This window comes from Phocoena sinus, chromosome 3 (genome assembly GCF_008692025.1).
Source record: "Phocoena sinus isolate mPhoSin1 chromosome 3, mPhoSin1.pri, whole genome shotgun sequence".
In the NCBI taxonomy this organism is placed as follows: domain Eukaryota; kingdom Metazoa; phylum Chordata; class Mammalia; order Artiodactyla; family Phocoenidae; genus Phocoena; species Phocoena sinus.
In genome coordinates, this window is record NC_045765.1 from 43,913,597 (window position 1) to 43,926,403 (window position 12,807).

Consider the following 12,807-nt stretch of genomic DNA (forward strand, 5'->3'; position numbering starts at 1 on the left):
ATGCAAAGTGCAATATTTTTGTTTGGTAACTGAAAAGTATAGTTGAGGTGTGAAATATTTTACCGAGTTTGAGTAATACCATTAAAAATAAAATTCTTCTGTTTTGTGTGTCAGTTGTTTTAAAACGAAAGATAGAGCCAAGAAAGCAATGATTATTCCTGATCATTACATAGTTACTACTGAAAGTAATTCTGTTGTCTAACGGTGAAGGAGGTTTTAAGTGATCTTCTCCAAAGGTCAAATGTGCTCAGGACACCACGGTTTTTTTTTTAACATGGTGAAGGTTGGGGACACCCTCTTATCCACTCGTGATATTCATTCCACTTGGAGCAGCCTTCACTGTAAAATCCCTTTCCTCACTCCTTTTTCCCCATCCCAATGCCCACCTCCAGCAGGAGGAGTGGTTTATCTGAATAGCAATTTGCGGGAAAGGTATAGCAATCTCTAACTTTCCTCTCTCCCTTGTTGAGAGCCAGGTGACCTGCAGGGAGCTCATCCCCATCCTCTGGACAGTGAATCATACAGGAGTGGGTTCCCCTAAGATGTGGGAGAGTGCTGGCCAGGATGGGGGAGTCAGGCTCTGCAATTCTGCACACAAGCCACATCCTCCAGTGTCAGCTCTCCAGTTATAAAGGTGATGTTCTGGCTTCCCATTGATTGACTCCTTTGTCTTAGTTCATTACTGATGCAGAACAAGCAGGGAAAAGGATCACTACTTATTGGACCCCCTTGGATATACCCCAACAATCACGATGATGATAATGACACTAGCAATATTTTTAAGCTACCTTGTTTTGAATATTTGCTGTGTCAAGTACTGTGACGAATTTAAACCAACTGTCTTACTGAATCTTCCTGACACACCTATGAGGCAGGTTCTGTTGTTATCTCTACATCACACATGAGAAAGCTGAGGTGTAGCGAATAATAAACATGCCCATTATCACAGAAGTAGCAAATGATGGCAGAGGCCGTGAACCTGGGTCAACGATTCAGGACCCAAGCACTTACCCACTATGCTACTTTGTTTAATGGTGGGAGAAAATCCATTTATGGACCCTATTTATTAGATTTAAACTCAGAACTAATGCACCCTTCTCAGGATTACTTGGGCCTCCATGTCTCGAGGATGGAAAGATGGTTCCTGTTCTCTCACCTCTGCTCTGCTGATTTGCTCTCCCTCACCTCTCCCCAAGTGACAAGTCCAGGAGATTTAATTTGGAGATGGGCTTTACACGTGAACACGTAGCACAGCAGCCTAGTCGTGCCCAGCTCTGTGCCCCACCTTGGCCAGTCATCTCATCTTGAAGTCCTGCCTTCCAACTTGGCTGGGCACCTCCCTGCCGGAGGACTGCCAGCTACATTGTCTTCAGGCTGAGAGGGGCAGGAAAGCTCGCACTGATACAAGGTGACAAACTCAGCTCTTGCCAAGCCTTCTTGGCAGTGCCAGCTACCACTTCTGTGGTGCAATTTCAGGGGCACTGGAATATCCCGATTGGTACCCAAAACATACCTCTCCTCCCACCCCCAACCGCGCCTATCATGGGGCCTGAACCTCCACCATTACATAAATGTATCCCTTTGACTTAAAGCATCATCTCCCATTAAAAAGCAAAACATTCATGAAAAGTAACACACTCAGCCTTAGTTTCTTCATGTAGAGTGGGGGGTATGCAAAACACCCACTTGAAAGAGTTGATGGAAGAACTAAAAGAGATAATATGTGTAGGAGACTTCTCAGAGTGCCTAGTGTAAAACACACACTCAATAAATATTAGCAGTTACCACATCACCATCACCTCCACTAAACCTGGATGTGTTCATCTGTATGATTTCTTTGTTCAGAGGTTTAGTAATGGAACCTAGGACTGATCCCAAGAGGCAGCCAGTATACCCGGGAATCAGGAAACTTGAGTTCTGGCCCTGACTTGGCGGTTAACTCCCTGTGTTCCCGAAATACCACTGACACTTTCTGGGCTTTTTTGTCTTCATTATTCTCATCATCATTATAAAAATACCTGTTACTTTTACAGCATATTTTGATTCACAGGCTTATTGGTATTCTCTACATCATCTCTATCTCATTTAAGCTTTCCAGTGAATCTAGAGTTAGGCAGGGGCAAATGTGGAATTTGAGGCTCCAGGTGTGTATGTGACTTCCCCAAGGTCATGGAGCTAGCTAGCAGAACCACTGTGACTTCCAGAAGACATCGCCCAGTCTCTGGTCCAAGAGCGGTTTGCCAGTATTAAAGTTAGAGAATGTCAGAGACAAAAGAGCCTTCTGATGTATAGTTCAGTGATGGCTAGTACCTAGCCCACAGGACCCAATTCCCCATCCCACACCTATGGCAGAAGTCACTAATTGATCATGACAAGTCCATTAATACTTCTCAACATGGTGCTCCAAGAAAATTTTAACTCAAAGCTATGCATGAAACAAACACATTGTTTTCACCAATCTACAGACCAGAAGTTGGCAAGCTACAGCCTGTACGTACGTGGCCAACTTGTGAGTCCCTACCCTCTCCTAGTCTGTGCTTCTCAAACTTTAACAGGCCTAGGAATCACCTTGGCATCTTTTTAAAATGTACATTCTCAGTCAGTAGGTCCAGACTGGGGCCCAAGATGCCGCATTTCTACCAAGCTCCCAGGTGTGGCCACTGCTCAGTCCAGGGACCACACTTTGGGGAACAAGTTCCTAGGTGACGTGATGGAGATGCCTCACCTCTGAATGTGCGAGCCTCAGACTGCAGCCCGCCTCTCAGGAACAAAGATCCTGTCCCAAGGCTGCCATCAATGCTACCAAATAGTGCATTTCCTGGAACATACACGTGCCAGAGAGGAGAACAGAAGAGGGCACACAGTGTGACACTGTTCTGCCAGTCCTCCAGCAGCATCCCCTGACACACACACACCTATTCATGTGCACACTCAGCATTTCTGAGGGCTCTTGGGGCATTTGTGTGGTGCAGCGGATAGCACACTACCCTGAGAAGCCCAAGACCTGAGTTCTAGCCTTGCCTCTGTAACTTTCACTCTGTGATCTTGGTCAAACCACTCCAGGTTGTCTCCATCCTCTTAAACGACCCTACTGAAAAGTGAGCACAGCCCAAACACCAACTCACTACCTGGCTCCGAGATTAGCTTTCTTCCCTGGGTGGTTTGGGTACACAAAGTTAGAGGGGCACTTACTGATTCCCCACCAGGTTTATGCTGGGAAGTGACAGATAAGCAGTAAGATGCCCAGGATGTCAGTGCTCAAAGGACCTCAGCACCCAGCCAGCCCAACCTCTTCATGGAACGTCTTATTCCTCCTTGTTTGTTTGTTCATCTTGTTTAAAACAAACAGAGAAACCCAAACACCTTTGCCCTGAAGCTTCAAGCAGTGCTTAGCAATTAAAAGATACTTAGAAACTGCTACAAACCGTAGCAGCATCTTAATGACCCTGAAGTAAAATCTGGTTTAGGAAAAAACAGAAAGTGTTTCCCCTTCTAACCTGACAGCATCCTCACCCTGATGGCACTGTCCTTGCTCTGAAGGGAGATGAATTGAGGTTGGAGCAGGCAGAGCTGGCTGGAAGTCAGGAGACATGGGCTCCCATCCAGCTCTGGCAGCCTCGGGCAAGTCACTTTCTAAACCTAATTGTCAGTTTTCTCATCCGTCAAATGGGGATAATAATAATAGCAAACATGAACTGAGTACTTAGTATATGCCAGGCACTATTACCTGTATTATGTTATTTAATCCTCACCAAACCCCCAAGCTATATGTATTATTATACCTACTTTACAGTGAGAACACCAAAAGTTGGAGAGATTTAATACCGTGGCAAGGCCCCCACAGCAATTTGGTCCTCTCGACTCCAAACTTTTGCTCAGATCTCCTGCACTGGATCAACTCTTCTGGCCCTGTACCCCTCACATTTCTGTGAGGTTCAGATAAGAAGACAGATGTGAAATATCACTTCGCACTCCTAAGTGTTGCATGTATATTGCTGTGGTTGTCAAGCTAAAGCAGTGACTGCCAAGTGGATAAATCTCTGGCACCAGAATAGGTGGGAAAGTGCAGTGAGGAATCCGGGTTCTTCTCAGGACGTCTTGGACATAACCCATTTTTGATTCCACTTCTCTGTAAGCCGATTGTGATACCCATCTCATTTCTTCCAGCGACTCCATCACTCAAGACTACTCCACGTGTCTAATTAACCCCCTCGCTTTAGAAATTCCCTGGGGTCACTCAGGACTCATCTCCCTCCACATTTTCACCTTCAGTTTCGGTTCTTCTTCTCACAGGTGAATAGTGAGAAGTGAAGGGGAGGGGGGGAGTTTCCCCTTGCAAAGCAAGCTGCCTTTTAACTCAATTCTCCTGTCACCCATTCTCTCATTATAGTTATGGATTCGGGCAGCCTCTTGCCATGCTTACACAATCTTCTGATTAAATTCTGCCAGCCAGCCAGCTCCAGCTTCAGAAAGTGAGTGAATAAATAAGCTGCTGCACTAAACCGAAGAGGAGACACAAGCCTTGGGTATAGGGAGAGTTCTCTGAATTCTGAGACATTCAGGACCACATTAAAAGAAGTATAGAGGTCTGAATAAGGGAGGAGAGAGGAATGGCTTTATTCTAGTTAGACTGCAGAAATAAACACTGATAAAGGCAGACTGTGCCTAGGACTTAGAAGTGGAGCCGACAATGAAGTGTGGCGCACTGGGCAAGTCCCCTTCCTTCTCTGAGACTCTCTTTCCTGAGCCATTTCGAACGGCTCTATTTCCTTCTATTTCAAGCGGCACAATCACGTTAACTAGCGGTCGTTAAGCACTTACTACGGGCCAGGCACTTTGCCAAGTACTTTCACAGTCACCAAGTCACTCACAGATTCGTGGAAAGAACTGAAGATGTTTAGCCCAGGGAAAGGCATCTGGGGAAGGAAAAGTCAACTGAATTTAAATATCTGCTATAATTTGAAAGCAATACAAAGTTTATTGTGTGTTCCTGTGGGCTGCTGAGTTGAAAGAACACAGTGTTTCCTGTCAGATTTCAGGGAAGGCGCTGAATCCACCAATGCCTCACTCTTTCATGTTGGAAGATTTACTAAGCTTCTCACTCTCAGTTTCCTGGGCTGCAAAATGGGGATAATGCCACCTACTTCATACATTACAGGGAGGGTTAAATAATGTACGTAAATGGTATCAAGTACATAACACACACTAAGGGCTCAATAAATGTTTGTTCCCCTTTATCACAGAGAATTAGAAATAAAGGAAAGTTACTTCGTACCATGGCCTTGACCTAAGAGAGACCCGGGTAGCCCAGGAATATCATGCCATCACTTGAGTGCAACATTCACCTGGCTAGAATCATCACATACCCACATGCACCTATGCCGAGATACATTTCTGATATGCTTCAAACTTAATTATCAGAATTCTCTAACCTAGCAGGGTGGGAAGAAAATCCATTCATTCTATCAAAGTAAATGATAGAATCTTCTTGTCCCTTATGCCCTGATGTTTCTTGAATTAGGAGTAAGCAGACGAATTTATAGCCCGTAAGTCCCTGAAGGCAGAGATCACGTCCATTTCATTCACCCCAGGAATACCAGCACTGGGCAGAGTGCATAGTGCATTACAGGTGTTCCATAGATGAGTTCTTCGATGACTGATTGACAGCACCATTTCTCTGTTACTTGCTTTACTTTTTACTTGGATGTACTTTCTCCCCACCCTCTAGCCTCTCCCCCAAGCACTCTCCCAGAGTAGGGGATGACATATTCATCCCATTTCCCTTATTTTATACATGCTAATGCTTCCAAATTTATATCTCCAGCCTGGATCTCAACCATGAGCTCTAGATTCATACAGGTGTTGAATCCAAATAAATAAATAAAGGGATTTTGAATATGCCTCCAGAAGAACTCTTAATCCACCCTCAAATAAATAAATCATGAATAAAAGCCAGCCCTCCCTTCAATCTTCCTCATCTTGGATAATGGTACCACTGTCTCTCCAATTGTTTAGGTAAAAAAAGCCTAAGAGTTGTCCTTGCTTCTACATCATCAATCTACAATCAGTTCATCAGCAAATCCTACCAGCTCTTCCAAAACGTATCCCAAACCTGTCCATTTCTTGGCAGTTTCCCCTGCAGCATCATAGAATAAGCTACCATCATCATCTCGCTCCTTCACTACTTCAATAGCCACTAAGGGATGTCCCAGCTTCCTCCCACTCCCCCCTACAGTCCACTTGTCATACAACAACCAGACAATCTTTGTAAAATACATCACTTCACTCCCCTGCTCAAAATCCTCTCATTCATCCAACAGTGAGCATTCATGGTGTCCTGTCTGAGCTGTTAGGAATATACAGTAATAGTGAACAAGCTGAACAGACATGCCCACCCTTGGGAGCTCACATCCTAGTTAGGGAGGTAGAAAATATACAAATAATGGGGAGGGCTGGGGGTGCAATTTTCATATGGACGGCTGGGAACAGCCTCAAGGGGAAGGTAGCATCTGAGCAAAGAACTGGGCAATTGACAGAGTAAGCCATGTGGACATGTGGAGAAAGCTTTCCAGATGGAGGCAACAGGTCTGGAAGCAGGAGCAGGCCTGGCATGTTCCAGAAGCAGGAAGGAGAAGCCAGAATGGCTGGAGCAGAGTGAGCAGGAAGGGAGCAGTGGGAGGGGAACTCAGGAAGGGAATGGGAGGCCCAGTCATATAGGACCATGTAGGCCATGCTGAAGACTTTGACCTTTCCCCTGAGTGAGGTGGGGAGACCTTGGAGGATACTGATTAAGAGCAATATGACCTAACTCACATTTTTAAAGTACACTCTGGTTGCTACGTTGAGAATACAGTGAAGGGTAAAGCAGGAAGATCAGGTAAGAGGTTAGTGCAAGAGATGGATGAAGGTGCTTGAACTAAGGGGAAGCAATGTGTGCAGTGCTGAGGAGTTAGATCCTAGATAGAATTTGAAGGCAGAACCATCAGAGCTTGCTAACAGAGTGCACGTCTGGGGATTGAGACACCAAGGATATCCAAGAAACTGGACAAGTGGATTCACCCCTCCCAGACACAGGGAAGGTGGTGGGTGAAGCAGACTACGGGACAGTAGGAGATGATCAGGAATTCAGACTTGCATGTTAAGTTTAAGTTTCCTTTTAGACATTGAAGTGGAGGCACTGAGTAGTCAATTGTATATACAAGTCTATAAAGCAGGAGACACGTCTGCTCTGCAGGTATAAAATCAGAAATAAAAAGATAATATGGGGGCTTCCCTGGTGGGGCAGTGGTTGAGAGTCCGCCTGCCAATGCAGGGGACACGGGTTCATGCCCCGATCCGGGAAGATCCCACATGCCGCGGAGCGGCTGGGCCCGTGAGCCATGGCCGCTGAGCCTGCGCGTCCAGAGCCTGTGCTCCACAACGGGAGAGGCCACAACAGTGAGAGGCCCGTGTACAGCAAAAAAAAAAAAAAAAAAAAAAAAAGATAATATGGATGGTACTTAAAGTTAGGGAACTGGATGAGATCTCCTGGGGAGAGAGCCAGGATAGGAAAAGGAGAGAGAGGTCCACAGACTGGGCCCTGGGATACTCCATAGTTAAAAGATGTAAAGGAAAAGGAGAAATCAATCAGATATAACATGGGTCACTTACCACGGCACTAGTAAAAAATGGAAACACCTTGTCCAGAGGCCTTAGCTGATCTAACCCAGTCTTCCTCTCCGACTTTATCCCTGCCTTCCCCCTACTCACTATGCCATACTGGACATCATTTTGTTCTTAAAACAAGTGGAACTTATTCTTCCTTCAAAGCTTTGGACTTGGGACTCCCCTGGTGGTACAGTGGTTAAAAATCTGTCTGCCAACACAGGAGACAGGGGTTTGAGCCCTGGTCCAGGAAGATCCCACATGCCACGGAGCAACTAAGCCCATGCACCACACTGCTGAACCTGTGCTCTGAAGCCCGCGAGCCAAAACTACTGAGCCCACATGCTGCAACTACTGAAGGCCACGCACCTAGAGCCCATGTTCTGCAACAAGAGAAACCACCACAGTGAGAAGCCTGTGCACCACAACGAAGAGTAGCCCCCGCTCAACACAACTAGAGAAAGCTTGCATGCAGCAATGAAGACCCAACACAGCCAAAAATAAATTAATTAATTAAAAAAAAAAAAAAAAAAGCTTTTGACTTGTCTGGGAAGATCTTCTTCCAGACTCTCTGGCTGACTTCTTCTTGTCACTTAATTCTTACAACTTTTATGTTGCTTCCATGAAGAGGCATTCCCTCTCGTACTACCTATTCAGTCCACATAATCTTTTATCTTGGTTTGCTTTTCTTTCTTTCTCTCCTTCTTTTTCTCTTTCTCTCTCCCTTCTTTCCTTTCTCTCTCCCTGCTTGCCCTCCCTCCTCCTCCTTCCCTTTCTCTCTATCCATCCATCCATCGATCCATCTCTCTCTCTATCTACCAATCTATGATCTATCTATATTTTTATTCTATAGCATTTATCAATACCTTAAATGTTCTTATTTCTTTACATTCCTACTGTCTATTCCACCCCCCCACCCAACTCTGGCCAAGTAAACTCCATGAGGGTAAAGACTGGGTTCCCCCACCACCACAGATGTATTTTTGTCATCCAGACTGACACACACCATCCAGTAAGGACTCATCACATATTTATGGGGTGAATATTAACCAAGATCCAGAAAGGCACAGTAAGCTTCCCAATCTCACCCAGGGAGTTAGTGACATAAAAAAGGCTAGAGCACAGATTTCTGAACCCTAAACCAAAGGCTGGTTGTTTTCTGTCCCAGCTATTGCAGGGAGAGGAAAGGATAGGCTGAAAAAAACCATCCACACTCAGTTTTAAAATGTAACCTTCCTTGTACCCTGCATCTGTGCAATACCTGAATAGACAGTGGACTTTGGGAGCAACTGGAGACTTGGAGTTTGCTGTATGAGACTGACTACTTTCTGGTTTATATGGTTATCCTTGTTCAGTTTTTAACGCTTGTTATCATTGGTATATTTGTTTATTGGTTTGGTTGTTCTATTCCTTTTTTTCCTTTTCCTATTTCTTTATTTTAATAATATTTTTTAAATTTTCTATTTCAATAAATTTATTTTATTTTACTTATTTTTCTTTCTTTTTTTTCTCCCTTTTCTTCTGAGCCATGTGGCTGACAGGGTCTTGATGCTCTGGTCAGGTGTCAGGCCTGAGCCTCTGAAATGGGAGAGCCGAGTTCAGGACATTGGACCACCAGAGACCTCCTGGCCCCACGTAATATCAATGAGTGGGAGCTCTCCCAGAGATCTTTATCTCAACGCTAAGACCCAGCTCCACTCAATGACCAGCAAGCTCCAGTGCTTGACACTCCATGCCAAACAACTAGCAAGACGGGAACACAACCCCACCCATTAGCAGAGAGGCTGCCTAAAATCATACAAAGTTCACAGACACCCCAAAACACACAACTGGACACGGCCTTGCCCACCAGAAAGACAAGATCCAGCCTCACCCACTAGAACACAGGAACCAGTCCCCTCCATAAGGAAGCCTACACAACCCACTGAACAAACATTACCCACTAGGGGCAGACACCAAAAACAATGGGAACTATGAAACTGCAGCCTGCAAAACGGAGACCCCAACACGTAATTTAAGCAAAATGAGAAGACACAGAAATATGCAGCAGATGAAGGAACAAGGTAAAAACCCAATATATCAAACAAATGAAGAGGAAATAGGCAGTCTACCTGACAAAGAATTCACAGTAATGATAGTAAAGATAATCCAAACTTGGAAATAGAATGGAGAAAATACAAGAAACGTTTAACAAGAAACTAGAAGAAGGAAAGAGCAAACAATCATGAACAACAAAATAAATGAAATTGAAAATTAACTAGAAGGAATCAATAGCAAAATAATTGAGGGAGAAGAACGGATAAGTGACCTGGAAGATAAAATAGTGGAAATAACTACCACAGAGCAGAATAAAGAAAAAAGAATCAAAAGATTTGAGGAGAGTCTCAACACCTCTGAGACAACATTAAACGCAACAACATTTGAATTATAGGGGTCCCAGAAGAAGAGGAGAAAAAGAAAGGGACTGAGAAAATATTTGAAGAGATTATAGTTGAAAACTTCCCTAATATGAGAAAGGAAATAGTCAATCAAGCCCAGGAAGCACAGAGAGTCCCATACACGATAAGTCCAAGGAGAAACATGCCAAGACACATATTAATCAAACTATCAAAAATTAAATACAAAGAAAAAATATTAAAAGCAGCAAGGGAAAAGCAACAAATAACATACAAGGGAATCCCCATAAGGTTAAGAGCTGATCTTTCAGCAGAAACTCTGCAAGACAGAAGGGAGTGGCAGGACATATTTAAAGTGATGAAAAGGAAAAACCTACAACCACCATTACTCTACCCAGCAAGAATCTCATTCAGATTCAATGGAGAAATTAAAATGTTTACAGACTAGCCAAAGCTAAGAGAATTCAGCAAAACCAACCCAGCTTTACAACAAATGCCAAAGGAACTTTCCTAGGCAAGAAAAACAAGAGAAGGAAAAGACTTAAAATAACAAACCCAAAACAATTCAGAAGATGGTGATAGGAACATACATATCGATAATTAACCTAAATGTGAATGGATTAAATGCTCCAACCAAAAGACACAGGCTTGCTGAATGGATATAAAAACAAGATCCAGGGGGTACCTTGAAGATGGCAGAAGAGTAAGACGCGGAGATCACCTTCCTCCCCACAGATACACCAGAAATACATCTACACGTGGAACAACTCCTACAGAACACCTACTGAAGGCTGGCGGAAGACCTCAGACTTCCCAAAAGGCAAGAAACTCCCCCACGTACCTGGGTAGGGCAAAATAAAAAAGAATAAACTGAGACAAAAGAATACGGACGGCACCTGCACCAGTGGGGGGGAGCTGTGAAGGAGGAAAAGTTTCCACACACTAGGAAGCCCCTTCGCGGGCAGAGACTGCGGGAGGCGGAGTGCGGAGCTTCGGAGCCGCGGAGAGGTGCACAGCAACAGGGGTGCGGAGGGCAAAGCAGGGAGATTCCCGCACAGAGGAGCGGTGCCGACCGTCACTCACCAGCCCGAGAGGCTTGTCTGCTCACCCACTGGGGCGGGCGGGGCTGCGAGCTGAGGCTCGGGATTTCGGAGCGCAGGGAGAGGACTGGGGTTGGCGGCTTGAACATAGCCTGAAGGGGTTAGTGCACCACGGCTAGCCGGGAGGGAGTCCGGGGAAAAGTCTGCACCTGCCAAAGAGGCAAGAGACTTTTTCTTCCCTCTTTGTTTCCTGGCGCGCGAGAAGAGGGGTTTAAGAGCGCTGCTTAAAGGAACTCCAGAGACGGGCGCGAGCCGCGGCTAAAAGCGCGGACCCCAGAGACGGGCGCAAGCCGCAGCTAAAAGCACGGACCCCAGGGATGGGCGGGAGACGCTAAGGCTGCTGCTGCCGCCACCAAGGGGCCTCTGTGCGAGCACAGGTCACTATCCACACCCCTCTTCCACGGAGCCTGTGCAGCCCACCACTGCCAGGTTCCCGGGATCCAGGGACAACTTCCCCGGGAGAACGCACAGCGTGCCTCAGTCCGCTGCAACGTCACGCCGGTCTCTGCCGCCGCAGGCTCGCCCCGCACGCAGTGCCCCTCCCTCCCCCCCGCCTGAGTGCGCCAGAGCCCCCGAATCAGCGGCTCCTTTAACCCTGTCCTGTCTGAGCAAAAAACAGACGCCCTCCAGCGACCTACACACAGAGGCAGGGCCAAATCCAAAGATAAGCCCCTGTAAGCTGAGAGAACAAAGAAGAGAAAGGGAAATCTCTCCCAGCAGCCTCAGAAACAGTGGATTAAAGCTCCACAATCAACTTGATGTACCCTGCATCTGTGGAATACATGAATAGACAACGAGTCATCCCAAATTGAGGAGCCGTGTGGATGAAAGGCTCTTGCTGCTCCAGCCAGGAGTCAGGGCTCTGCCTCTGAGGTAGGAGAGCCAACTTCAGGACACTGGTCAACAAGAGATCTCCCAGCTCCACATAATATCAAACGGCAAAAATCTCCCAGAGATCTCCATCTTAACACCAGCACCAAGCTTCACTCAACAACCAGCAAGCTACAGTGCTGGACACCCTATGCCAAACAACTAGCAAAACACGAACACAACCACACCCATTAGCAGAGAGGCGGCCTAAAATCATAATAAGGCCACAGACACCCCAAAAGACACCACCAGACGTGAACCTGCCCACTAAAGAGACAAGATCCAGCCTCACCCACCACAACACAGGCACTACTCCCCTCCACCAGGAAGCCTACACAACCCACTGAACCAACCTTAGCCACTGGAGACAGACATCAAAAACAGCGGAAACTACGAACCTGCAGCCTGCAAAAAGGAGACCCTAAACACAGTAAGTTAAGCAAAATGAGAAGACAGAAAAACACACAGCAGATAAAGGAGCAAGATAAAAATGCACCAGACCTAACAAATGAAGAGGAAATAGGCAGTCTACCTGAAAAAGAATTCAGAATAATGATAGTAAGGATGATCCAAAATATTGGAAATAGAATGGAGAAAATATAAGAAACAGTTAACAAGGACCTAGAAGAAATAAAGATGAAACAAGCAACAATGAACAATAATAAATGAAATTAAAAGTACTCTAGATGGGATCAATAGCAGAATAACTGAGGCAGAAGAACGGATAAGTGACCTGGAAGATAAAATAGTGGAAATAACTACCACAGAGCAGAATAAAGAAAAAAGAATGAAAAGAA